General features: G+C 38.5%; 1 long non-coding RNA gene and 1 other non-coding gene across 3 annotated transcripts; one reads left to right on the forward strand and one right to left on the reverse strand.

Moving 5' to 3' along the window:
- Positions 1–603: 603 nt before the first annotated feature.
- Positions 604–21,644, forward strand: LOC142541635 (uncharacterized). 2 transcript variants are annotated; one of them, XR_012819431.1, is made up of 3 exons: positions 604–1,028; positions 2,880–3,194; positions 21,472–21,644. It is a non-coding gene; the product is annotated as an uncharacterized LOC142541635 (long non-coding RNA). The 2 variants fall into 2 exon arrangements; XR_012819430.1 differs by lacking the exon at positions 21,472–21,644 and adding an exon at positions 3,332–3,880.
- LOC142543988 (small nucleolar RNA R71) lies at positions 5,249–5,354 on the reverse strand. The gene has a single exon (XR_012819958.1). It is a non-coding gene; the product is annotated as a small nucleolar RNA R71 (small nucleolar RNA).
- Positions 21,645–24,371: the final 2,727 nt, after the last annotated feature.

Raw genomic sequence — 24,371 nt, forward strand, 5'->3', positions numbered from 1 at the left:
GGGCCTAATTTACCTAGGATGAGTATGCACAATTGTTCCTGAACTTGAAAGCCAAAAATCCAAGCCCATTATCATACAAATTAAAGTTTATAAAATAAAAACCTGGGCTTCTAAACTCACATACCAACCGAAGCACACACTACACACACACCAAAGTTTTCGAAAAATTGGAGAGCAAAAAACAAGGATTCTTCATCGCCATGTTCGTTTTTCTTCGCGCCCCACGACAACTATCGTATATTTGAGCATTCTAAAACACAAAGACACGCTTCTAAAATGTAACGTCCCGAAAATTTGAAGGTTCACGTAAACCACATGCATGCAATTTATTAAATTTCGTTGGTATTTTATTAAATTGTTTTAAAGCATTAAATGCATGTTTATTTCATTAATCATGTGTTTAATTTTATTTATGCATTTTATGCATAATTCATGCATGATAGAATTTATTTCACGAAATTTTAAAGGTTCATGCATTAAAGATTTTTTTTAGTTTCATTTCACGCTCGAACGAGGAACGGAGACCAGAGAAATTTCAAGAAAATTATTTTTATTACACGATTAATTTTTTTTAATTTATATAAGATGTTTTAAATGTATTTTTCAAGAAATGGACTTTGTTGGGTATTTTTACCCGCATGATTTTAATTTTAACGGTAAACAAATTTTATAGAATCAGATGACTTTTTGAGAGTTCGGCTAATATTTTCAAAAAATTTCCAACACGAAATATTTTTCGGGAGTGTGTTTGGATTTAATGGGTCTAGTTTTAAGCTTATTGGGCTTAAATATCTTTTTAAACTCTTAAATGACAATTTAGGGCCTATTATCTATTAATCAACTATTTTATTAATACCCTAAACTAAACCTTAAAGCTACTCTACACATTAAATCAGCCGACACCCCTCTCCAACCACTCCATTATCTTCATTTCAGCATCTCCCTTCAGCAAACCATCGGCCATAGCATTTTGATTTCAAGAAAATTCTTCGGTGCTTCCTTGTTACTCTATTCTTCGATCGTCTCGCGTTTATTCACGTCGTTATATGCTGTCATGTGTGTATTATTTATGCTTGGCTCGGTATTTTCATGACAAATTCTCATGGATTCGGTTTTCATGATTAAAGCTTGCATCTTTTGTTCTTTTCTCACGTTTTTGTTGAATAGTTGCAAAGGGGCTGCCGATTTTTGGTTTCCTAGAGGTGAACATGCTGTGTCTAAGGCGATATGATGAAGGGATTCTAAGGAACACTCAGCTCTTGGTGAAATACGACGGGGTCATGCGTGTGGCTAAGATTTCAGGTGACTTTGGTGTAGTGTTGGGGTGAGTTCGGTCGGCTGGGGACCTGGGGCTGTGGTCTGGTGCGTGTCTAAGGGTCCTAGGATGAGTCTCTTTATGGTGGTTCATGGCCTGGAGCGGCAGCCAAGAGGCTGAACAAAGAAAGCTGCGACTGTGCAATTTAGGTTCACGTAGAGCAAGTCACGGCTGTGGGGTTTGGGGCGGCTGCTGGACGGGGCCAGGGCATGGGGCAGTGTTTTGAGTCGTTCCTTATGGTCCTAGGGAGGGTCTGGTGGTGTTGGTTCAGGTCTGGGTTGGCTAGGGAAGGTGGCTAGACCAGGAAGCAACCAGCTGCACCAATGGGAGACGGGTTAGGCTAGTCACGGCTCTTGCTTGCTTTGGGGCTCAGGCATTAGTTCTGGGTTTGAAAGGGGTATATAATGGTCTTAATTAATGTCTAAGGGTTGGGTCTAGGGCCTGGTTTGGGTCCGGTTCGAGTCGGTTTAAGCATGAGAGTCGAATTAAGGAAAGATGGTGACTAAGGCTTTCGGGTTAGCACATGCTGTAAATTCCAGCAGCTTGCTGGCCTATTATTCGAGTGTATAAAGGTCTGGTTTTGAGGTTTTTAGGACCTTTTAGATGTTTTTAAGGTATGGTAAAAATTTGGGGATAATTCGGTTAAGTTTCGGTTCGATTCGGGTTAAAATCGTGACCCCGGTCTAAGTTTTAAAAAGAATTGGTTAGTTTGTAAAATGGGCTCGAGTTTACGTCTAAAATGCTTATAAATATGTTTTGGGATATTTTAAGGAGTTTGGTAAGTTTCGGGTTAATTTTAGAGGTCTAGGGTGAAACGATAATTTTTGGATTTTTATGGGCAAAATGGTCATTTTGCACCCGGGATGAGATTTTGGTCAAGACAGCGCCCTGAGCACAAATTTGCTATATTTTAAAAGTTTATGCATCATGATCACGATTTTTAAGACTTTATGAAAATATACGTTGCATGCTTGGTTTAAAGGAAAAATTACGTATATGCATGTTTTTATTAAGTGGTGAATATGATGATGTTTTTGAAGGATGGGAGTTGGTTGTGACTGACGATGTATATGTATACGATGATATGATTGGAGATATCGTGAGGAAAAAGGCCCAGAGGGAGCCCGACGGTCGTATTTTCATTGACATGATATGAGAAATGATGAGTTGAGGCCCGGGCTCAGTGGATAGGTAATGCTGTCGCTGATGTCCCTCGCCGCCCGGTACCATGGTTATACGTAGATGGATCCATCGATAGAGCTGATACGATAGAGCTGATACGAAAGTCACAACTAATGAACTGAATTCAATTAAAAAGAAAATGTATACGTATATGATGACATAAGATGACATGCTTAATACGATATGATTTTACACGACACGTTTACGTATATGATGACATGAGATGACATGCTTTGACACGATATGATTTTATACGACACATTTACGTTATGCTTTTAAGTTCATGAAAGATATATTGCGTATGATACTTTTCACTGCTGTGTGCTATGTATAAGTACTTTTTATTCCTGGTACAGGTGTGTTGAGTCTTTAGACTCACTAGGCTTGTGTGATGCAGGTGAGCTAGATGATGAGGGGACTAGAGGTGCCGAACTCTGAGTAGGCAGACCTGGTGCGGTGACAGGACCCGAGGACCGCATGTTTTCCGCATTATGATTTACGAGTTTTGAGAGAATACGAACATTTTCATACGTTGATGATTTTAAGATTTTTATACGTTTATGTTTACGTATGATTAAAAAAAACAATTCCGCACTTTTAAAATATCAGATGTTTCAGTTGGTATCAGGGCAAGGGTCCTGTATAGGGTTGTGTCCACCGCCAGCTTCTGCCGCTCAGTCTTCAAGCCTTGATAGAGGTGGATTTTACGTGTTTTTCGTACCATGTTTTGTCGTATTGTGTTGCATTTATCATTTATATTTCATGCATTTTGTGTTATTGTAGCATAATTTATATTTTCTTGTTGCTTCCTGAGTTTGGTTGGTAAAAATACAGGTGAATCGCGAAGAAACTGAAAATTTAAGGGAAAATTCGAAAGTCACCCGCCCGGGCGCGCATTTACATCCGTCCGGGCGCCTTGAAGATGCAGAAAAGGGATTTTTACGAAAGTCATCCGCCCGGGCGGAAACTTATATCCACCCGGGCGGGCCGAGTAAAATTAAATACCAAATCTGCGAAGACCATCCGCCCGGGCGGAAAACTTATGTCCGCCCGGGCGCACCTGTAATTTTGGAAAAAGTTTTGGACGATTCCTTTCCTTAGTTCTGGATATGGGCAATATGGTAAGGAGGGTTGGACGTTTTTCTGGAGGATTGAGACTTCATTCTTCAGCCTACCACAAGCCTTGGATAGGAATTCACGCTCGGATTGAAGATTTGACTACTTCCGGGCATCGTTCTTCGAAATTTTCGTCAACTCTAGTATTTCTTATTTAGTTTTTATCATTTGAACTTAGTTTTGTTTAGTTTCGCTATGAATTTTAGTAGCTAAACTTCATTATTTGTTGGGATTTAAGGGGATCCTACCCCAAACTTTGTTTTAATTAATTTATATATCGATTTCTGGTTTATTCTTGATTATACTATTGTTTTTCTTCGTGTTGTTAGAGCGTAGCTAGCTTTAACAATGTTTTCATATTGCGAGTGAGTTCGAGAGAATAACTTGTGATAGGAACGAATAGTATAATCCGTGGATCTACAATTTGCATAGATATATGAAATTGGATACGCGCCGATAGTCATAGTCCTAAGGGTCGAAAACTAGGGGATTTCATAGATCGAAATGCGATTCACTCTTGATAAATAATTAAAGATATTTAATTACTTCATTGAGTAGAATTAGTTTGGCATAGCTCGAGAGAGTGTGTTCAATTGAATAGGAAATCCTGTCGGAAGCATATGATCATTATCGAATAAATTAATTAATTAACGAGGGGTAGGTAAACCGATATTCCCAACAAATTCATTTCTTATTGAATCTTACTCAACCATTTTAGACATTTTATTTCATTACTTGATTTTGAATAATTTTTGTTTGCATGTTTATTTGATTTTAGTAGTAATAAAACACCCAATCACTTTTCGTTGCTAAAGATCTAATAACTGGAAATAATAATTGTTAAATACAGTCTTCAGTGAAACGATACTCGTACTCTGGTACATTATACTATTACTTGACATCGTGCACTTGCGATTAATTTTTGAGCATATAAAACTATATTTTTATTGAGGATTCCACAGTGCAAGTTTTGCTCGATCAAGTTTTTGGCTTCGTTGCCGAGGACTGTTAATCTACAATTTTATTTTTAGTTATTTTCTTTAGCATTATTTTATTTTTCTTGAGCTAACACTCCATATTTTATTCCAGATATCTTGTCTAGTGCATGCCAAAGTCACTTGACGTGGAGCTTGAGTTTGAATCCTGAAATTGAAAGAACTTTCCGCAGGCGAAGACAACAACAGAGACTTAAAGAACTGATGGAGAGACACGAGCAAGAACGTGAGGTGGAACAGCGTGAAGATAGACAAGTTGACATGCCACGCCGCATACCGATTCTAGAGTATGCCCAGCCTTCTTTGGAGGGTGCACGCCCTAGCATTGTGAGGCCTATCGTGCGGGCAAATCACTTTGAAATCAAGTCAGCTATAATCCAGATGATTCAGAACACAGTCCAATTTGGAGGAACTGCAGTAGATGACCCAAACACGCACATCGCGGATTTTCTTGAAATTTGCGATACTTTTAAATTCAATGGAGTTTCTGATGATGCTGTTAGGTTGCGTTTGTTTCCTTTCTCTTTACGTGATAAAGCTAAAGCATGGTTAAATTATTTGCCTGTAGGTTCGATCACTACATGGGAAGATATGGCGAAAGCATTTCTCATTAAATACTTTCCTCCATCAAAGACCATGAAGCTGCGGGCAGACATTACAACATTTGCTCAATTCGATCAAGAGTCTTTATATGAGGCATGGGAACGCTTCAAGGATCTACTACGAAGATGTCCACATCACGAATTACCACTTGGGTTAGTCGTTCAAAAATTTTATTATGGTTTGCTTACTCCTAACCGTACTATGATAGATGCTGCTGCTTGTGAAAACTTGTTGAGAAAAACTGCTGAAGAAGGATATGAGTTGTTGGAGGAGATGGCTGCTAGCAGTTATCATCCTCAATCTGACAGGAACAACCAGCGGAGAAGTGCAGGAGTTCATCAGGTAACTTATTTTTCTGCCATTACTGCACAACTTGATGCATTGAACAGGAAACTGGACGGCTTGAACATGGGTGGCACAGCTATGCATCTTCAAGAGATATTCTGTGAGAAATGTGGAGGTGAACACTATGTGAAAGACTGTCGAGATGGCAATCCCTTCTACGTGCAAAATGAGGCACCGGTGAATCAAGTGGGAGTCCAAAACCGCCCAAGGAATGACCCTTATTCGAACACATACAATCCTGGGTGGAGGCAACATCCCAACTTCTCATGGGGCAGTCAAAACAGTCAGAATCGACCGCAAGGAGGACAACCATATGGGAAACAACCGATGTACAAGATCTGATCCTCCTAGAGAAGAAAAATCCAACCTGGAGCAAATGATGTCTAAGTTTATTTCATCCACTGAAACTAGACTTCAAAACCAGGATGCATCGATAAAAGGGCTCGAGAATCAGATTGGACAGCTAGCAAAAATGATATCAAGTAGAGAGTCAGGCACCTTGCCGAGTAACACCGAGACAAATCCAAAAGAACAAGTGAAGGCCATCGAGTTGAAGAGTGGGAAAGTTTTAGAGTCAAGAGAAAAAGAGAAAACTCAAACATTGGATGAACAGACTGAGACATCTAAAGGTAAGTCCTCTAACACTGCACCAGCACCCACTGCACAATCAAAAATTGTTATTCCTCCACCTTTCCCTGCAGCATTGAAAAAAGCAAAACTAGATGACAATTCGGTAAGTTTCTTGAGGTATTTAAAAAATTGCATATCAATATTCCCTTCGCCGATACTTTAATGCAAATGCCTAGTTATGCTAAATTTTTGAAGGATATTTTAGCAAACAAGAGAAAATTGGAGGATCACATGACGGTAAATCTAACTGAAAATTGCTCTGCTTTGGTGCAGAACAAAATCCCACCGAAACTTAAAGATCCATGGAGTTTTTCTATTCCTTGCATGATTGGTGATGTTTTTCATAAAGCCTTTTGTGATCTTGGTGCAAGTATTAATCTTATGTCGTTGTCTGTGTTTAGGAAACTGAGATTGGGCGAGCCTAAGCCAACGAGGATGTCTTTACAACTGCCTGACAGATCTGTCAAGTATCCACGAGGAGTGATTGAGGATGTGTTAGTTAAAGTGGACAAATTTATTTTTCCTGCGGACTTCGTGGTGCTTGACATGGAGGAAGACATGGAGATGCCTTTGATTTTGGGGAGGCCATTCCTTGCAACTGGCAAGGCTCTGATTGATGTTCAAGAAGGGAAGTTGAGATTGATGAGTGGGGGTGGAAGAGATTACTTTTGATGTCTTTAATGCACTTAAGCACACTTTATATTCTGATAGTTGTTTTATAATTGATGCTTTTGATCCTCTTGTGTCTAACTATGTGCAGGATGCTTTTAGGGATCCTTTGGAGGCCGCTATCACTACTGAATTGGGAGAAGAGGAATTGGACGAAGAAAAAACTGAAATAGTGGCATACTTTAATGCCAACCATCCATGGAAAAAGCCATTGAGGATGAGACTGGAAGATCTGGGGGATCGAAGAGATTTGACACCTCCCAAGTCCAAGCATAGAGGAACCACCGACGCTTGAGCTCAAACCATTGCCTTCGCACCTAAAGTACGTGTACCTAGGTGAGAATAACACTTTACCTGTCATTATTTCTGCTGCTTTGACAGATGTGATGGAGGACAAACTGTTGAAAGTCTTGAGAGCGCACAAGAGTGCATTTGCAGTGGAAAGTGGCGGATATTAAAGGGATAAATCCATCAGTCTGCATGCACAAGATATTGATGGAAGAAAAGTACTCGCCTCTCGTGCAACCTCAGAGAAGATTGAATCCAAAGATGCAAGAGGATAGTAAAGACAGAAACTATCAAACTCCTTGATGCAGGTATCATCTATCCTATATCTGATAGTGCATGGGTAAGTCCTGTTCAGTGTGTGCCGAAAAAAGGTGGGATTACTGTGATCACAAATGAAAATAATGAATTAATACCCACTAGGACTGTTACGGGATGGCGTGTGTGCATTGATTATAGGAAATTAAATGATGCCACCCGTAAAGACCACTTTCCCCTTCCCTTTATTGATCAAATGCTTGAGAGGTTAGCGGGTCATGAGTTTTATTGCATTTTGGATGGGTATTATGGGTATAACCAAATCATGATTAAGCCCGAGGACCAAGAGAAAACCACTTTCACTTGTCCTTATGGCACTTTTGCGTTTAGACGGATGCCTTTTGGTTTGTGTAATGCCCCGGCCACTTTTCAGCGATGCATGACAGCGATATTTCATGACATGATAGAAACTTTTCTTGAAATTTTTATGGATGACTTCTCGATTTTTGGCCCTTCTTTTGATGACTGTTTGCAGAACTTGAAGGTGGTCTTGATGAGATGTGAGGAGACGAATTTGGTGCTGAATTGGGAAAAGTGTCATTTTATGGTGCAAGAAGGGATAGTATTGGGACACAAGATATCAGAGCATGGAATAGAGGTGGATAAGGCAAAAGTCGAAGTTATCAAGAACTTACCACCTCCGACATCCATCAAGGGAGTTAGAAGTTTTCTAGGCCACGCCGGCTTTTATCGATGTTTTATCAAAGATTTTTCTAAAATTGCCAAACCTCTATCTTCCTTACTTATGAAAGATGTGCCCTTTGACTTTAATTCTGATTGTGTACAGGCATACGAGTATTTGAAGGAGCGCTTGGTGACGGCTCATGTCCTGGTGGCACCAGATTGGGATCTACCTTTCGAGATCATGTGCGACGCCAGTGACACTGCGGTGGGAGCTGTGCTTGGCCAGCGGCAAAACAAGGTATTTCATACAATTTACTATGCAAGTAAGACCTTAGATGAGGCGCAATTTCATTATGCAACAACTGAAAAGGAATTACTTGCAGTAGTATTTGCGCTTGACAAATTTCATTCCTATCTTGTTCTGTCTAAAGTCATCGTTTACACAGACCACTCTGCACTAAAATATTTACTGGCCAAGAAAGATGCGAAGCCACGACTACTTAGGTGGATTTTACTGTTGCAAGAGTTCGATTTAGAAATAAAGGATAAGAAGGGTGTTGAAAATGTGGTAGCTGATCATCTTTCTAGGCTAGAGCACGTTAGTAAAAATTGTGAAAACGATGAAATAGATGATTGATTTCCGGATGAACAACTTCTAGCGGTAACAAATTGTCATTGGTTTGCAAACTTTGCGAATTTTCTTGTTACAAGCTCACCCCCTCCAAATTTAACATTTCACCAAAGAAAGAAATTTTTTTCGGACGTGAAATATTATTTTTGGGAGGAACCCTTCTTGTTCAAAATATGTGCACATTCTATGATCAGAAGGTGTGTTGCAGAGGAAGAGTTTGGTCAAATTCTCAATCATTGCCATGACCGTGAGGTAGGTGGTCACTTTGGACCAGCAAGGACGGCATCTAAGGTACTCGAATGTGGCTTTTATTGGCCAACCCTATTTAAAGATGCTCGTTCTTTTGTGCTAGCCTGTGATAAATGCCATCGGACAGGTAACATCTCTAACCGTCATGAAATGCCATTGAATAACATCATTGAGTGTGAGGTTTTTGACGTGTGGGGGATAGACTTCATGGAACCGTTTCCCAGTTCATTCACGAAAAAATATATTTTGGTGGCGGTTGACTATGTGTCTAAATGGGTAGAGGCAGAAGCATTTGCCACCAATGATGCTCAAGTGGTCCTGAAATTTTTAAAGAAAAATATTTTTAACAGGTTTGGGACACCACGAGCAATCATTAGTGATGGTGGCACCCATTTTTGCAACAAACTATTTGAAAAACTTTTGAGCAAATATGGTATGACACATAAGATATCTATGCCCTATCACCCCCAGACGAGTGGTCAAGTTGAGATGTCTAATCGAAAAATCAAGCGAATTTTGGAAAAAATGGTGGGTGTCAGTAGGAAAGATTGGTCGGTGAGGTTAGATGATGCTCTTTGGGCATATAGGACTGCGTTTAAAACACCTATAGGCACTACACCATATAGGTTGTTGTTTGGTAAAGCATGTCATTTACCTGTAGAGTTAGAACATCGAGCATACTGGGCTACAAAAGCATTAAACTTTAATTTTACTGATGCAGGTGAACGACGTCTGCTGTAACTGGATCAGTTGGAGGAATTCCGGAACCTGGCATATGATTTTGCACTGTCATACAAGGAGAAGACGAAGAAGACCCATGACAAGCGGATCATCGAGAGGGAATTCAAGGAAGCTGACAATGTCCTACTCTACAACTCTCGATTGCGACTATTCCCCGGAAAGTTGAAGTCGCGATGGTCTGGCCCATTCGTGATTGCCAAAGTCTATCCATCGGGAGCTGTAGAATTGAAAGATGGAAAGGATGGGACCTTTACGGTCAATGCACTACTACTGAAGCACTACATGGGTGGCACCGTTGAGCCACAACTTGGAATCACCCGATTCCAGGACAATCCGAACTGAAATTGACCGACAGTCCAGCTCTCGATTATAAATTGAGAACTAACTCTCTCTCCCTTATCTTGCATTTAATTCGATTTTTAGTTTGTGTTCTTTTTATTTTACACAAAAAAAAGGCGAATATATGAAGAGCCGTGAAGGTTCCGTCCGGGCGGAGGTTTATTCCCGCCTGGGCGGGTCCCTTTTCAAAAACGTGTACAAAAAAGCCTGTGAGATTTTCGCCCGGGCGGACATTTATGTTCGCCCGGGCGCGGCCTTGTGAAAATTTTTTTAAAAGCCGAGAGTCATCCGCCCGGGCGGAAACTTATATCCGCCCGGGCGGATCGCGCAGATTTTTAAATCTGCACCTTCTTCTCTCCTTCTCCCATTCGAAACCCTCGCCCCCCTTCGAATTTTTTCGCCCCTTCTCTCTAAATCTTGCTCAAATCTCTTGCCTTGCACCAATTTCAGGTACAAATCGTGGGTCTCCATCTTCACCCAGCACCTCTACAATTTCTCCGGCCACCGCTGCAATTTCCGGCCGCCGCCTCCGAGTTCTGGCGAGCATTCTCTTGGCGACACACCCTCCTACTCCGGGCTTATTGTTCTTCAGAAATCATCGTCAACAATGGCACCAAAAAAGGCTCGGGTAAGTCACACCGCTTCTTCATCTTCATCCCGTAACTCTCAGATATTTGTTAATGAGACTGCTAGGGAAAGCTACGAAAATTCAAAAATACATAGAGCACCGCTTCGCGAACGTGGTTTCCAGTTTGAGCAATACATATTTATTACAAATCAAATTGAGAGTAGAAGTTGGGGAAAATTTTGTCGTCAACCGCAAGCTGCGGTGGTACCATGTGGTGAGGGAATTTTACGCCAATGCAGCTGAAAGAAGCGATGGTAAGGCATTTGTGAGAGGGAAGTTGGTCGATTTTAGTTCAACGGAGATTAATAAGGTGCTTGAGACACCGGCAGTGGATGACTCGGTTTATGTGGTCTGGGCGGCAGAACCAAATTTAGACTTGATGATGCAAAGAATCTGTTATTCGGGGTCTCCGTGGAAGACACCTGGCTCGCACACCTGTTTTGCGGAGAAATATTTGCTTGTCCCGGCTTCGTTGTGGTATGCATTTCTGGCCACACGTTTGATGCCAGTCGTGCACACTAGCGAAGTCCAGAGGGAGAGAGGGCTGCTACTTTATGCACTGATCACTCACATGCCACTCAATGTGGGCGGGATAATCCATTCGCAGATCCAGCTGAGCATTCATAATCCGAATGTGGCATTGTTATTCCCCCCACATTATCACAGAGCTATGTGCGGGCGCGGGGGTCATTTTTCAGGATGACGATGAGTGGTTGCCACCGACCAAGGCCCTCGATGACGCTAGCTGGTTGCAGAAAATAGCAGTGCGGCGGAAGGCTTTACCGCAGTTTGGAACCCTCTGGGACGGCTTTACTTTTGATCCCGTGCCACAGCAGCCCCCACCACCAGCCCCGCGACCTCGACGTCGCCTTCCTCAGGACCGGATGGACGAATTTGCGGCCTTTGCGGACCATCAGTTACAGTGGCAGGCTGTGAGTCAGACGTATCAGAGGGCTACTGATGCCATGCTTCGCCTATCCCTGAGCCACAGTGGTGTCGACCCAGCCCCTCTCCCACCACCCATGCCAGCTTTCCCGCCACCATTTCAGTTCCACTATGCCGATGCCCCAGAGCTGGATGCTGGTGTCATTCCCCCGGAGGCGCACGAGGAGGAGGATCAGTGAGGGGGAGTCACTTCTATCCCTTCTTTTCGTTATCGCATTTCATTTCGTTCAGTTTATTTATTTTCGTTTATCTTGCATGCTTAGGATATCCTGCATTCATTTCGTTGTGCCTATCTGTCTCTTTTTCTATCGTCTATTGCATTGGGGACACTGCTCGACTTTAGCATTGGGGGGTGGATGGGTGTTGTTTTATATGTTCATTTTTGGTGTTTTGTTGGTTATATTTGTTGGCATTTAGTGATCAGTTAGTTTTGCATATGTTTGTGTGTCAGCCGACAGTATTCGATATAGTACTTGTTAGCCAAGGATGATCAAGAAGTGATGAGACATGCCCTATTGATCGTGTACTCGCATTTCTTTAGCACTTACTGTGGTAGAGACATGAAGTTTTATTTCGAGTATTGAACTCTCTTTACACGAATGTTAGAACTAAAAGCATGCATGATAAGAGGGTGAAAATTTTAAACTAAAGTGGGGAGCAAAGATGTTTGAAGGTGTGAATTGAGCCTGACTATATTCTCTCGAATCGAGGTATCTATCAGCAAACAAAAAAAAAAGAAAAAAAAAAGAAAAAAGAGAAAGTTGGAGATGTAAGGTGTGGGGAGCCGAATAAAGGAATGAAATTCTATTCCTGGCTAAAGTTGGAGATGTAAGATGTTGTGGAGCCGAATTGCGGAATGAAATCCTATTCCTGGCTAAAAAAAAAATGAAAAACTCATGGATTTGAATCTGAAATGAAAAGTTCTAATATAGTCCTTTCATTACTGTGTTCTTATTCAGAAAAGAAAAAAAAAAGTTGCTGATGGATACTGAGTGCAAAGGAATAAAGGAGAGTGATATTTACACTAACAGGCTGATTTAAATCTCTGACAATGGTTGAGAATGGATCCCTCTATCATTTGTGATGTTAGGACTAACAATACACACACACGTTCAGACTTTATTTGAAACCACGTCTAGACCAAAGGAAATGCGAAGACCTATGCGTTTGTATTGATCGACAAGGGAATATGTTGAGTTTCACTGAGGCTAGTTGATGACTATGAATTCACTGTCGAGCTACGTTGTGTCATGTTCTATTTTTTATTGTCACCTGTTTTGCTCGAGGGCGAGCAAAAGGTTAGTATTGGGGGGTTGATAGAGGTGGATTTTACGTGTTTTTCGTACCATGTTTTGTCGTATTGTGTTGCATTTATCATTTATATTTCATGCATTTTGTGTTATTGTAGCATAATTTATATTTTCTTGTTGCTCCTAAGTTTGGTTGGTAAAAATACAGGTGAATCGCGAAGAAACTGAAAATTTAAGGGAAAATTCGAAAGTCACCCGCCCGGGCGCGCATTTACATCCGCCCGGGCGCCTTGAAGATGCAGAAAAGGGATTTTTACGAAAGTCATCCGCCTGGGCGGAAACTTATATCCGCCCGGGCGGGCGGAGGAAAAATTAAATACCAAATCTGCGAAGACCATCCGCCCGGGCGGAAACTTATGTCCGCCCGGGCGCACCTGTAATTTTGGAAAAAGTTTTGGACGATTCCTTTCCTTAGTTCTGGATATGGGCAATATGGTAAGGAGGGTTGGACGTTTTTCTGGAGGATTGAGACTTCATTCTTCAGCCACCACAAGCCTTGGATAGAAATTCACGCTCGGATTGAAGATTTGACGACTTCCGGGCATCGTTCTTCGAAATTTTCGTCAACTCTAGTATTTCTTATTTAGTTTTTATCATTTGAACTTAGTTTTTTTAGTTTCGCTATGAATTTTAGTAGCTAAACTTCATTATTTGTTGGGATTTAAGGAGATCCTACCCCAAACTTTGTTTTAATTAATTTATATTTCGATTTCTGGTTTATTCTTGATTATACTATTGCTTTTCTTCGTATTGTTAGAGCGTAGCTAACTTTAACAATGTTTTCATATTGCGAGTAAGTTCGAGAGAATAACTTGTGATAGGAACGAATAGTATAATCCGTGGATCTACAATTTGCATAGATATATGAAATTGGATACGCGCCGATAGTCATAGTCCTAAGGGTCGAAAACTAGGGGATTTCATAGATCGAAATGCGATTCACTATTGATAAATAATTAAAGACATTTAATTACTTCATTGAGTAGAATTAGTTTGGCATAGCTCGAGAGAGTGTGTTCAATTGAATAGGAAATCCTGTCGGAAGCATATGATCATTATCGAATAAATTAATTAATTAACGAGGGGTAGGTGAACCGATATTCCCAACAAATTCATTTCTTATTGAATCTTACTCAACCATTTTAGGCATTTTATTTCATTACTTGATTTTGAATAATTTTTGTTTGCATGTTTATTTGATTTTAGTAGTAATAAAACACCCAATCACTTTTCGTTGCTAAAGATCTAATAACTGGAAATAATAATTGTTAAATACAGTCTTCAGTGGAACGATACTCGTACTCCGATACATTATACTATTACTTGACATCGTGCACTTGCGATTAATTTTTGAGCATATAAAACTATATTTTTATTGAGGATTCCACAGTGCGAGTTTTGCTCGATCAAGCCTCAAGTCTGTAAGATTTTATGATTTAAATGTTTTAAATGATTTACTCTTATCACCTGCATGTTAACATAATTTACGCTTTATGACGATCTACTGTATATGTTTAACTGCTTTTATGATTTAAGGATTTACTGTTTAAAAAAAAAGATTAATTTGCATGTTGGTTACGTTTGGAATTTGCCGTGTCTAAGAATTCGAATATTGGGCTTTAGGAGAGGTTGATAATGATTTGACTATATTTATTTTTAGGTCAGTAGTAGTGATGTCCTCCTTATGAGACATAAGTTAATTTTGAAATTTATGAAAAGCTTTTGGGACTAGTAGAATATCTAAGAAATTATTGATGATTTGTGGTTGCTAGTTGAATTAATTTTTGAGGATTCCATGTAAGAATTAATGATTCGAAGACTACGACGATATTTGGAAGTATAAAAACGTAGAATTTATTTAGGATGCATGCTCTACCTAGTGGTACCTAAGGATTGAATTGCATAGATTGAGAATTTTAAGGATCTAACTGTATTAACCAATAATTTGAGTACCTAAGTGCAACAATAGAATTCTAAGGGACTATTTCGAATTTACCAAACTTTGGGATTAAATTTTTAGTTTTGAGAATTTTAAGGTTTAATGAGGCCAAATCGAAAATTTTATGCGGACCAAAATACAAATTCCGAAGAGTTGAAGGGCCAAGAATGTAATTTTCGAGGACTTTAAAGGCCAAGTTGCCAATCTCGAAATTTGAAGGATTAAATTAGAACTTTTGAGGAACACTTGGGTAAAATTAGTAATTATTCGAGGTTATGTGGATTGATTTTTGGGTCTAATAAGCTTAAAATTATTGAACTTTATGTTACGAGAAACCTATAAAATGGAATTAGGAACGCCAAAAACTTATGGGTAATTGTGAAATTTTAGAAATTTAGGACAAATTGGATAATATTTGAGGAATGTAAAAATTAAGTTTACAATTTTTAAGAAATTTGGGGGAACTAGTTCAGAAGTAAGTGAGAATCGAATGGTTTAAAGGACGTGAATTTTCGATGATTTAGGCTTGAAGGGATATTTAGAACCTTGAAACATCTGAGTTATAATGTTATAAGGAATGGTAATCAAGGACACTGTAAGATAAATCAACATCGGACTTGAAAATTTAAGCGTTAGTGAAATAATGTTGTGGCAAATTGAGAATTTAAAGTGATGACGATTTAAGGTAAAGTTGATCGGTTGGATTAAGTTATAAGAATAAACATTGAGTTAGCAAAATTTTTGGGAACTTAAGTTTGATGTGTCATAAGTTTTAGTCATGATCTTAACAGTTAAGATTATACCTTTGTTGGAATTTAATTTTTCTAAAAAAATGAGTATGATCGATGGTTAGATTACTTGATAGACGCATATAAGAATTGAGGTAGACACCTGGATTTAAGAAATTTTTTGAAAGTCATTGAGAAACTTGAGAATAAGTGAATATGTGTGTTGGGATTATATTATCTATACTATTTGGGTCGTGTAAGCTTGAATTTTAAGTTTATGAAATAGGTGTTCGTACGAAAATTATGGGTGAAATAAAAACCAAAAGAAACGAGTTGTGTTCATCATAGGTTATCAATGAACAAATATTAAGATTTTTATCGGGTAAGAAATCTAAAATCTTGATATGAGGATTCTAGAATTTATGGGTTATAGGTGAAGCTGATTTATTAGAGTTAGTCCATCATTATCATAGGACAACTTATTAAGTTTTATACACTAGTATTAAGTAAGCATTAAGGATACGTAAGAATGCTACATTCGCTTCAATGAGGAAAGTCCAAGGGTCTTAGGTCGCAACTTTATTGTAATTGAAAAGGAAATAGTTTAAGCATATAATTGGTGCTAGAATGATTTTATTATTTAGGTAGAAGATCGGTATCGTATATTTTGGGTTTTATGGATTAACACTAATCGAACTTAAGATTTGCAACAACGTTATATTGGGATGTACTTCTAAATAGTTAGGTTGTGTAAGTTTGGTGCGGTAAGATAAAGATTCGATTCAAGAATCTTATTCTAATATTATTATGGGGTTGAGATAAGGATTAACTTTTAAGTGTTTTACACAAGATAGAAGTCGATTAAAAAAAAATTGGTGCTAACATCTCCTAAATCGAACTGCATGAATGCCAATACTTGGATTTGAAACTTTAACATATATTGAGTTCAATAAATTTAAGAAAGGATGCTGCTAAGATTTCAATATTGGAATATAATAGGTCAACGAAAATCTTGGGTATATTATAAGAAAAGTAAGACGCGATAAGTTTGGACTTCCATTTCTAATATTGAGAATTGCGAAAAAATAAAGTAAAAATTAGAGGACATAGTAGAATAAAACTAAGTCACTATAAATTATCTTAAGTTGCGATTCACAAACGAGGATTTTGACAGGCAAAATAATTAGGATCGATGAGACATAAGGACATCTTAAAATTTATTATTTTATCAGAGTAGCGCCGCGGAAGTGTGGACCATTGGGATACTAGAACTAAGTTTAAACTTTGTGATTATCAAGGATAAATGAATTTCGGGGACGAAATTCAATTTAAGGGGGTAGATTGTAACGTCCCGAAAATTTGAAGGTCCACGTAAACCACATGCATGCAAGTTATTAAATTTCGTTGGTATTTTATTAAATTTTTTTAAATCATTAAATGCATGTTTATTTCATTAATCATGTGTGTAATTTTATTTATGCATTTTATGCATAATTCATGCATGATAGAATTTATTTCACGAAATTTTAAAGGTTCATGCATTAAAGATTTTTTTAGTTGCATTTCACGCTCGAACGAGGAACAGAGACCGGAGAAATTTCAAGAAAATTATTTTTATTACACGATTAATTTTTTTAATTTATATAAGGTGTTTTAAATATATTTTTCAAGAAATGAACTTTGTTGAGTATTTTTACCCGCATGATTTTAATTTTAACGGTAAACAAATTTTATTGAATCAGATGACTTTTTGAGGGTTCGGCTAATATTTTCAAAAAATTTTTAGCACGAAATATTTTTTGAGAGTGTGTTTGGATTTAATGGGCCTAGTTTTAAAGTTTATTGGGCTTAAATATCTTTTTAAACTCTTAAATGACAATTTAGGGCCATTTACTATTAATCAACTATTTTATTAATACCCTAAACTAAACCTAAAGCTACCCTACACATTAAATCAGCCGACACCCCTCTCCAACCACTCCATTATCTTCATTTCAGCGTCTCCCTTCAGCAAACCATCGGCCATAGCATTTTGATTTCAAGAAAATTCTTCGGTGCTTCCTTGTTACTCTATTCTTCGATCATCTCGCGTTTTACTCTTCAAGGCAGGCACGCATTGTATCATTATTTCTGCATCATTCACGTCGTTATATGCTGTCATGTGTGTATTATTTATGCTTGGCTCGGTATTTTCATGAAAAATCTCATGGATTCGGTTTTCATGATTTAAGCTTGCATCTTTTGTTCTTTTCTCACGTTTTTTGTTGAATGGTTGCAAAGGGGCTGCCGATTTTGGTTGCCTAGAGGTGAACATGCTGCGTCTAAGGCGATATGATGAAGGGATTCTAAGGAACACTCAGCTCTTGGTGAAATACGACGGGGTCATGCGTGTGGCTAAGATTTCAGGTGACTTTGGTGTAGTGTTGGGGTGAGTTCGGTCGGCTGGGGGCCTGGGGCTGTGGTCTGGTGCGTGTCTAAGGGTCCTAGGATGAGTCTCTTTATGGTGGTTCATGGCCTGGAGCGGCAGCCAAGAGGCTGAACAAAGAAAGCTGCGACTGTGCAATTTGGGTTCACGTAGAGCAAGTCACGGCTGTGGGGTTTGGGGCGGCTGCTGGACGGGGCCAGGGCATGGGGCAGTGTTTTGAGTCATTCCTTATGGTCCTAGGGAGGGTCTGGTGGTGTTGGTTCAGGTCTGGGTTGGCTAGGGAAGGAGGCTAGACCAGGAAGCAACCAGCTGCACCAATGGGAGACGGGTTAGGCTAGTCACTGCTCTTGCTTGCTTTGGGGCTCAGGCATTAGTTCTGAGTTTGAAAGGGGTTTATAATGGTCTTAATTAATGTCTAAGGGTTGGGTCTAGGGCCTGGTTTGGGTCCGGTTCAGTCGGTTTAAGCATGAGAGTCGAATTAAGGAAAGATGGTGACTAAGGCTTTCGGGTTAGCACATGCTGGAAATTCCAGCAGCTTGCTGGCCTATTATTGAGTGTCTAAAGGTCTGGTTTTGAGGTTTTTAGGACCTTTTAGATGTTTTTAAGGTATGGTAAAAACTGGGGATAATTCGGTTAAGTTTCGGTTCGATTCGGGTTAAAATCGGTACCCCGGTCTAAGTTTTAAAAAGAATTGGTTAATTTGTAAAATGGGCTCGAGTTTACGTCTAAAATGCTTATAAATATATTTTGGGATATTTTAAGGAGTTTGGTAAGTTTCGGGTTAATTTTAGAGGTCCAGGGGTGAAACGATAACTTTTGGATTTTTAGGGGCAAAATGGTCATTTTGCACCCGGGGTGAGATTTTGGTCAAGACAGCGCCCTGAGCACAAATTTGCTATATTTTAAAGGTTTATGCATCATGATCACGATTTTTAAGATTTTATAAAAATATACGTTGCATGCTTGGTTTAAAGGAAAAATTACGTATATGCATGTTTTTATTAAGTGGTGAATATGATGATGTTTTTGAAGGATGAGAGTTGGTTGTGACTGACGATGTATATGTATACGATGATATGATTGGAGATATCGTGAGGAAAAAGGCCCAGAGGGAGCCCGTTTACGGGAGAAGGCCCAGAGGGAGCCCGACAATCGTATTTCCATTGACATGATATGAGATTTGATGAGCTGAGGCCCGGGCTCAGTGGACGGATAATGCTGTCGCTGATGTCCCTTGCCGCCCTGTACCGTGGTTATATGTAGATGGATCCATCGATAGAGCTGATACTGAAAGTCACAACTAATGAACTGAATTCAATTAAAAAGAAAATGTATATGTATATGATGACATGAGATGACATGCTTAATACGATATGATTTTACACGACACGTTTACGTATATGATGACATGAGATGACATGCTTTGACACGATATGATTTTACACGACACATTTACGTTATGCTTTTAAGTTCATGAAAGATATGTTGAGTATGATATTTTTCACTGCTGTGTGCTATGTATATGTACTTGTTATTCCTGGTCCAGGTGTGTTGAGTCTTTAGACTCACTAGGCGTGTGTGATGCAGGTGAGCTAGATGATGAGAGGACTAGAGGTGCCGAACTCAGAGTAGGCAGACCTAGTGCGGTGATAGGACCCGAGGACCGCATGTTTTCCGCATTATGATTTACGAGTTTTGAGAGAATACGAACATTTTCATACGTTGATGATTTTAAGATTTTTATACGTTTATGTTTACGTATGATAAAAAAACATTTCCGCACTTTTAAAATATCAGATGTTTCATAAACTCCCTTGATGTATCATTCAATCCATAATATGTATGTTTTGTTTGTTATTGCATGAAAAATATTGGAGTTCAAATTGCTTAATGTTTTGACGATTATTTTTAAAGTTGAAAGTTTTTACGTATATATATGCTGCCAACATATGATATTTAATGAGCGGAACATGGAAAAATTAAGGTGGAAATGAGAGCTGGACTCGAGGTGGAAGAGTTGTGCACGAGGGAGGCTATAATCCTAGGGTTTCTTTAAAAGAAGAAGGCTCGGCTTGGTCCATGGCTGCATGCGGCTCGGACAGGGCTTGGGGAGATGCTGTGATTGTTGCGGTTCGGTGATATGAAGAGTCCTAGCATGACTAGGACTATTGTACAGCCGGTAGGGGAAGAGCCCACGCGTGCAAGGACTCTTCCCATGCATGTGTGGGGGCGGATTCTGAAGAAGTGTGTGTGGCTGGGCTGGCGGGGGTCTAAGATGGTCCAGTAGGGTCTAGGGAGGATGGTCAAGGGTCGGGTCAAGGACTGGTGCATGGTGGCTCGATGGTGGCTCAACCGAAGCATGAGGGAACTCGCGCTGTTTTGTGGATGCGCAAAGGGCTGGTCTCGTGGCAAGGTTGGTGCGCGGGGTTAGGCTAGGTCAGAGAGGGTCCAAGAGGCTTGAGTGAGGGTCTGGTCCATGATGGTCCGGGGGTGGCTCGATAAAATCGAGCTGTGGCTCAAGAGAGTTAGTCGAGGGTTCGAGTATAGGGTTTAGGAAGGAAGGTTTCGACCATGGTCCACGGGGGTCGATTAATGGTTCACGAGGGATATAGGTATGAAAAGTTTATAATAAAGGTTTGGTATTAAAGTATTAAAGTTTGAATTAAATCGAAAATTTAACGCTTCACGAATTAGTAATAAGGAATTAAATCGAAATCCTCAAATTTAAGCTAAATAAAATTATCAAAATCAAATTTTAGCTTAAATAATTATTTGGGATGGTCTAGAGTCAATAAAAGTTAGAAAAGTCAAAATCGAGAAATTTTACGCACAGGGACAAAACGGTAATTTTACACCTTGATAGTAAAAAAAGGGTTGGCAGTGTCACGAAGGGTCATAACGCATGTTAAATGATATATTATGATGATTTTCATGAAAATATGATATTTTATGATTTATAGTAAAACTGTGCAATTTTTACTGTAAAAATGTTAATTCTAGAAAGTCAGATATTTTATGAAATAAAAGGTAAAAAATATTTTGAAGGATGTGAATTGACGGTGAGAAAGATGCTATATGATTTTTGGAAATATCGTGAGGGAGAATGCCCCAGATGGAGCCCGTTTACGGGACAAGGCCCTAGAGGGAGCCCAACAATCATATTTCATTTTTACGTCGGTGCTTAGTGCCCGTCCCTATGCGCAATGGTGATCTAAGACTGATCAGTGGACCAGAGGATAAAATGCTAGTCATTTTCAAAGATCAAACTTCACCCAAAATGATAAATGACTGACAGCTTTATGATTCTATGACTTTACGATTTATGATATATTTATGATTACAAGCTTATTTTAAATAAAAGTATGTTTTAATGCATGTGCTAGTATATGTATTATTTGTTACTCATGTTTAGAACGTGCTGAATCATTAGACTCACTATGTTTGAATGTTGCAGGTAATGATAGTGAGGAAGGTGCTGACGCTTGAGTGGATCGAGGCAGACAGTACATTTCCCAGGGACATTAATTTTCGCATTAGATTGATAGTAAAAGTTTTAAAGGAATATTTTTTGTTAATGATTTATTAGAGATATTCTTTTATGCTTTATGTTGATGTTAGTTAATCTTGTTAAAGATCGACGTATGATTTTTGGTATATTGATGATTTAGGGAGTTTTATGCACTTAGATTTTATATGTTAAAGTATTTTGAATTATGGAAATGTTAACTTATTTGAAATTAGCAATTTTGGAAATAATGCTTAAAAAAATTTAGTGGAATTTTAAATTTAAAAAGCTAATGTCGTGGCAGATAGGATATTAAATTTTAATGAAAACAAATAACGGATTAATCAGAGATCAATCCTGGATAATAATTGGTTCCAAGACACAATCTCATAAAGGCCAAAAACTAATGAACCATTATAATTTTAATATAGTTGTTAAAGACAAAAAAAAAAAAAAACATTCGACGCGGCTACGATCAACACAAAAGTAAATCAATCTTTCCAGACAACGGTACAGAGCCTCGAGACTATCAAATATGGCTGTTGGAAGAAGCTGATATAAAAAAGAAAAATCCCCGAAGAAAAAATAAAGAATGATAAAGAACAAAAACCTATCAGTATTTATTTAAGAATGGGAAGAAGTTCTAAGATCACCATGGATGCCAAAACTCTCAAGCGAAGACGCATCCATATTCATACTACCACGTCGCTATTATATAAGCTCATTAAAGAAGCACCTTCAAGCATCATAGCATTACTTCATCATCTACAATGGAACAAGTCATAGTTGATCTACATGCTTACCGTCTGGTTGATCGGTAGTAGGTCGGCTGGGGCTTGTTTTCTCGATTAACTGAGTATGCTGAGAGTCTTAGTTGAGAGTATGAAAAAGACTCAAAAAATGACTGGTAGTCTTTGTCATGCCCCGGGGCCGAGTAGGTGACATCTGTCATTGTTTTGTACTTTAATTGAAAATAATATGCATCTTAGAAAATAGTCAAAATCAGTCTAATTCATAAAAGAACGTTCTCTTTACATATGTCAAATGTTAACAATGTAGAAGATGTTCTTACAAAGAAAGTGTGAAATATTACGAATAAACTATAAACTTGAAATCAGATACTTGGACTTTATAAATCTGTATTTTTTCACCAGCCCCAAAATTGATCTTGTTCAGTCTCTTCCACCCCCGTTCCTCATTATTATCTGAGGAGGGACGTAACGGGGTGAGCATTTTGAGAAACACTGAGTAGGTGGGAGCCGATCGAATAACATAATAACATATTGTATGTATACATATCTTTTAAGAAGGTTATAATACATAACAGAAATCAACAGAACAACATGAATAGAATTTAGGAGTTATCGTATCAGACACAGAACATATAAGAATAAAATCCTTAACAAATCAGAACATATCAGTACAAAAACTTACCAGATCTTATCGAAACAAGTCACATTATAATGATCATTGACTATCCTTGATCTTGAGCTCTCTCTGTGGTCTTTTCTTGTAAATAGGCTCTCTCTAAATGAGAACAAAACAGATAGATCCACTCAAGAACGAAACTGACACATCGAATCGAAACTTATCAAAGCAAGACATATCATATAGCAATACGAACCGAGGAAAAAATATAGCAATCGATTAAATTTTAAATCATATATCAAACTTTAAAACAATACATAAGCTCATTTGTAACGTCCCGAAAATTTAAATATCCACGCGAACCACATGCATACAAGTTATTAAATTCCTTGTGTATTTCAATTAATTGTTTTAATTACATAATTAATTATGTAGTGCATATTGACACGTTTAAAATATATTTGTCTATATGGTTACATTAAAATGTGATTTTTAAGAGTTATTCGAGTTGCGATCGAGGAACGGAGACCGATGGCTGAAATACGTAAAATGTTTTTATTAAATAATTCTTTTTAATTATTTAAAATATGGATGATGCTTTTTCGTATTTTTGAAAATAAGGGGTTTTGAGGTGATTTTATACGCCAGGTCGGTGTTGGTTTTTCAACAAAAATACAAACGTATTAGCAACCCAGCTAATAAATTCACAAACTTATTTAAACAAAAATATTTTTAATATTTTAATTAAGCGCTCATGTGCCTAATTAAATTAATTAATGGGTCTAAGCCTTGTTAGTGAGTTAATTAGTATTTAATATATTAAATCACCTCCAAACCCTCCCATTAACACACGCCACTTCCTTGTGCAATCCAAACTCCTTACGCTCAAATTCACACAGCACACACATCATATTTTCAAGGAAAAATTCGAGAGTTGCTAAGGATTTCAAGCCAAGGCCATATCGTAATCGTTCTTCGCAATCGTCAATGAATAATCGTGCGTTAAATACGCAAAGACACGCCATATTCTTTCCTTCAAACATCTATCACACCATAATATTTATTTTATTATTTTTTGCATGAAAAACAAGTAAAGCTTACAAATAAATTCGTTTATGCATCAAAGGTGAATTTTTAAAGCACTGTTGTTGATCGAAAAATCATGAAATTCATGTACCAAGGGGGCTGCCATGATTAGGAAGTAATATGAGATTGTTTTACACAAGTTTAAGAGGCTAGAAACATGCAAAAACACGCTGCAACATGAACAATACAAGTTGGAAACCGTAAGAAACAATCAAGACAAGAAACGTGAGTTTGGTTGGATTGTACAATTCAAGGAACTTGGTTCTTATGCATGGGCACGGGTGGCTCAACCAGGTCTGGAGGTTGGGTCTTAAGGGTCATGTTTAGGTCCAATGAAGGGTCCTAGGAGGGCTTGGACTCGCACTAGGTGGCTGGAGGAGAGTCCTTGCGTGAAA

This window comes from Primulina tabacum, chromosome 4 (genome assembly GCF_025594145.1).
Source record: "Primulina tabacum isolate GXHZ01 chromosome 4, ASM2559414v2, whole genome shotgun sequence".
In the NCBI taxonomy this organism is placed as follows: domain Eukaryota; kingdom Viridiplantae; phylum Streptophyta; class Magnoliopsida; order Lamiales; family Gesneriaceae; genus Primulina; species Primulina tabacum.